Consider the following 5105-nt stretch of genomic DNA (forward strand, 5'->3'; position numbering starts at 1 on the left):
TAATATATTAATAAAGCATGATGCCCCGTTGAAATATGTGAGATGTAAAGTTTATTTAAACTGCAAAAGTAAAGCATACATTTAAATTATTGTGACAGATATGAAGGGGGAGGAGAATGTATATGTGCGTCACGTTTCTCGACGAGAAAGACTTCTGCAAAGGATACACTTGTGTATCCTCGCTCATGACTCCTCAGGAAGCCTCCTCACTCCTCGCGGTGCAATTAGAGAATTGAGATGTCCTTCAAGATGGCTGAGCCTGATCGGTTTCCGGGTCATAGGATGGAGAACGGAGGAGTGAGGAAACGAGGAGGGATACTGAGAAGCAGCCACAGGTGTATGTTTAATCAACTAAACGTGACGCATGTATAAATTCTCCTCCCCCTTCACATCTGCATTAAGTGCTAACCATGGCAGATACAAACACACAAACATGTGAGTATTAAGCATGAAATTATTGTAAATGTGGTTTATGTTTGACAGTGGCTTTAATTTCAATGTATAATGTGTACTTTTCAGCACAGTTTTAAATATGTTTATTTACATCTCTTAATTTTAATGGCTTATTGCTTTTAATTTTTAAATTAATCTCTCCTATATTGGTTAATAGAGAATGACTTTAATGTAGGCCTGTGTATTTAATTTGTTTTAATGTGTTGATTACACTATTTGTAGTTTATGCCTGCCGATGTTGTTAATATGCAACACATTAAGATTTCGAACTGCTTCAGAGTAAAATTCTTTTTTTACAGGGACTGATGAGGAGACCGAACAATTAATTAAAATATGTATGGAGCTTGATTCCGACTTCACTGGGAAGAGGAAAAGTGCCATAAAAGCCTGGATGTGAGTTATGTTCCAGTATGCATGGAAAGATATGATTTGTCTTCACTTTGATAAATCCAGTGAGGTTTTAGATAATATTTAGAATAACATTGTTACACTATCTTTGTCTTTGTGCATGTTTGAGTACACACTCAAAAAAATGATTCTTGCCACTATTTGAAATTAAGCAAAAAAATCTAATAAAACATATTTAAAAACTAATAAAAATACCTATTATTACTCCAAATTACTTTTATACAACATGAATGAAATGGATACAAGACCAACCTGATCAAATTACATAAACTATACTTAATTTGTTGCCATAAGGCGCAAATGCAAGTGTTGCGCATGCTCACTGAAGTCTGAGTTCAAAAAACAACTACTGAAGGCGCAATGGCGATCTACTGTCTGACTCAGCGAAAAGGAGGATTTGGATGAACAGATGTGGATGTTTTACAAGGTAAGATATGTTTATTAATGATTTAAACTTAAACAATGACCATTTTTATGTTTATTCTATCTTGTTTTCTTAGTTTTAGCGTGAAGGCGCATTTTTGCTAAAGCGAATTGACCGTTATTAACTTTTATTTTAGGTCTTCTCATCTGTAAAAGGAGTAATATATGTAACTGTGCTAATTTTAAGATAATGTTATGCTGTCGACTTGACGGTGCACCGTGCATCATATTCACATTTAGATAGATTACGAGTTATTATTATTATTATTATTATTATTATTATTTTAATAACAGATTCGTCATTTCAGCGTTCTTTGCTAACGTTTTGCTTTGCAAATAAGCCAAAACGTTGCTCAAACACACTTCATTATTGTAACTTATACGTTATCTACGTTAATGAATACGTTATCTATCTATTATATTGTCTTACAAGTATTTGTAAATTTGATCATTTCGAGATATGTATTCAACTGACTGTGTACTTTTACAAGTAAGATATATATATATATATATATATATATATATATATATATATATATATATATATATATATATATATACCTGCTTTGTCATCTCGATGTGCATTTTACTTTGCTTGAAATATAGTTTTGAAATATACCAAAACATTGACAGAGTGTGTTTGTCATTCAACTGTATATAAACTAAAAAAAAAAAAAAATCCTGTTAAAAGTCGTGTCCATGAAAGGGAACATGAATTCTTTTCAAGTCGTAATTTCATTAAAACTATATAAATAATAATAATAAAGTGTATGTCATCTTTACTATTTCAGAAACCTCATCAGTGGGACAATAACTCAATTATGGTATGTGTAATATTTTTTCATATTTCTTGTATTAAAACTAAAATTTACTCGTTTCATTTCTTTGTAAAATTGTTGATGTCGATTTTCTGTTTTTTGACTTTCAGATATGTGAGTTTTGTGGAAACGTAAAGTGTGTGGAAGAAGCATCACAGAAGTATCCAATATGTTTAAGTAACTGAAACATTCTAAGATTAAACTTGGACATTTTGAGGAGAGATTCAGTCAACCTGTTCACAGTAAATTAAGTAAGTGTTTTTGTTATTTACATTAGATTTTTTTTTGTAAATTACTATAGTTTCCTCTACAGTAGGCCTCCATCTCTTCCTTCTTCCTTTTTTCCTCTCAGATAAAAGCGGAATTAATGCGGATAACGACTGTGCCACTTCTGTCAACGTTCATAGCAGCTGGACAGATACACTGTTAATCAAATGAAAGTTTTCAGCAGCAAAGGAGCTTCTGGACAAAAGATATCACACACATTGCAGTTGCAGACAAGGTGTGGTAAATTGCGTTACCGTTCTTTGGAACTAATTACAAAGATTGAACTATAATCATTCACTGTTTTTAATATTGTGTCATATTTTTCAGTGCGAAGATATACACTTCAAATGAGACTGTGTCATAAAGAGTCTGTGTGTGTATCTCAATGGGGACATTACAACACTTCCAGTTCTCCAGAATTCTTCCAGAATTCCAGGTTTGTACTGTATATATTTTTTTTGTAATGACCTAGTATAATGCTGTGTGCTGCCAATATTTCAGTGAAACTAAACAAGGTGTTATATATTTATTCATTCATTCATTTACTTGCTTAGGACTGCAATCCTGAAGGAGCTGAGGGAGGAATTTCTGAGACTACTCTGGGCCCTTTTGTGACCCTTAAAGAAAGCGCTGAGGATGAGCCAGTGGATGTTGGCGTAGCAACAGAGAGTTTAAAACTACTACAACACTTAGGAGTTTCTCCTTTGGATGCTGTTTGCTGTTTGGATTGATCTACGCAATCAAGCTATGCTCCGAGTCTCAAATTCACTTTTGAATTCTTCCAGAAGGTACTGATGAATTTAGATTTTAGGACATCACATAGATGTTTCGATCCACTGGAAGGACTTAGAAACTTTGAAACCTAAGAAACATTGAATTGAAGACTATGATCGATGACACTATGAACCAATGACACTAACTCAAATCAAGAGACTACATCTAATGCACCTTCTGGCTTCCTCTAACTCTGATATTTTTAAAGGGTTAATTCACCTAAAAATTACATTTCTGTCATTAATTACTCACCCTCATGTCGTTCCACACCCGTAAGACCTTTGTTCATCTTTGGAACACAAATTAGGTTATTTTTGATGAAATCCGTGAGCTATCTGACCTCAGATAGACTGCAACACAACTACCACTTTCAAGGCCCAGAAAGGTAGTAAAGACATTGTTAAAATAGTCAATGTGACTGCAGTGGTTCAACCTTAATGTTATGAAGTGACAAGAATACTATTTGAGCGCAAAAAACAAAAACAAAAAAAACGACTTTCTTCCCTTTTATGTCAGTCTCCTACGCAGCTGAGGTTGTACACGCATAATATCTTAATTTGTGTTCTGAAGATTAATGAAGGTCTTAGGGGTTTGGAGCAAAATTAGGGTGAGTAATTAATGAAAGAAATTTAATTTTTGGGTGAACGAACCCTTTAACAGAGATGTTAGCCCTTGTGCTATTCCTTGTCCAGGAAGTTAACTTGTGAGTAGGACACTTGGGCTGCTGAATGTCTAAATGCTGAAATGTGACAGATAACAGAAAACCTGTTATATGTAAAGTCAAATATAATCCCTCAAATTTCTTTTCTTTTTTCCCCAAGTGTCCTGATTGTTTTTTGTTTTTTTTACACGTTTACAAGGAATGTAACCATTTACTGTTATGTTTCAAGTTTCAGACAAGCAAAAGCACAAACTGACTACCATACTATGCAGAGAGATCGCAGTGTTACCTCGAATATATGAAAATAATGCTTGATGTTGAAATTTGGTTCCTTGTTGATCTATGAACTTTTTGGCACACAGACTTAAAACTAAAAAGTCAAACAAGGAGCCATAACCATTGTGTTAGTTTCGGAGAAAGCACAAAACTGCTGTAAACAGTTGTCTTAACTTGTGAAATACTGCATTATGTTCTATTTTTTGTCAGATTGGATGTTTCTTATTATTCCTGCAGCAATTGAGACAATAAATTTTTATGAATGTAACATGTGTTTGACCATTTATTTAATATAAATAAATTAATTTAAGGTAGTTATATAAAGCAAGTAAGAATAAGTTATATTAAAAGAGTAAGTTTTATGTATTACACAAGCTTAAATTGCAGTTTATCAGTTAACATAACCTTTATTTAATTAATTCAAGTCAACTGAACATGATGGGGAAGCTTAAGTAAAAGTTAACTTTTTTACATTGGATTTATGTGATTAAAATGGATGGAAATTTTATATGCAATTGAATTACATAAGTTTTAATTTTTGGGGTTAAATATTTTTTTGAGTGCATAATTTGTTTCAGAGGATTGGTTTAGATGGAAAAGTTACACCAAGTCAAATTTCCAAAAAATCTAAAAAGTAAATATAAGGTATGTAAAAATGAATGCATGTATTAATTTCATTTGGTATGGATTTTCTTCTTGCCAGTTTAATAGAGAATATATTTCTTTTATTTTAGGAGCTCTGATGTCCTCCTACAGGAACTGGAACAGATAGTGGGGAGGCCACAGCAGCCACGTGGCCGTGGTTTTCTGCCATGCATGAGGCTATTGGTGGGAGGCCGTCTATTGAGCCTCCCATCCTAATAGACTTGTGCGATGCAGAAGCCACTAGCTGTAATGCTGTGGCCAAAGACACTGGCTTGCCACAGTCAGCATCTGTGGAGGAAAGGGAGGAGAAGGACATGACATCCTCTACACGCAGGAGGAAAAACCCTGTACTTCTTAGGGTCCACCGCCACCTAAAAAGA

The 5105-nt window shown here is 33.8% G+C and overlaps 1 long non-coding RNA gene across 1 annotated transcript; it reads left to right on the forward strand.

Moving 5' to 3' along the window:
* Nucleotides 1–976: 976 nt before the first annotated feature.
* On the forward strand, nt 977–3613 carry LOC125269521. Its single transcript, XR_007185140.1, has 6 exons — nt 977–1288; nt 2076–2108; nt 2213–2353; nt 2455–2604; nt 2697–2805; nt 2924–3613. It is a non-coding gene; the product is annotated as an uncharacterized LOC125269521 (long non-coding RNA).
* The last annotated feature ends 1492 nt before the right edge of the window (nt 3614–5105 follow it).

This window comes from Megalobrama amblycephala, linkage group LG6 (genome assembly GCF_018812025.1).
Source record: "Megalobrama amblycephala isolate DHTTF-2021 linkage group LG6, ASM1881202v1, whole genome shotgun sequence".
Taxonomy (NCBI): Eukaryota; Metazoa; Chordata; class Actinopteri; order Cypriniformes; family Xenocyprididae; genus Megalobrama; species Megalobrama amblycephala.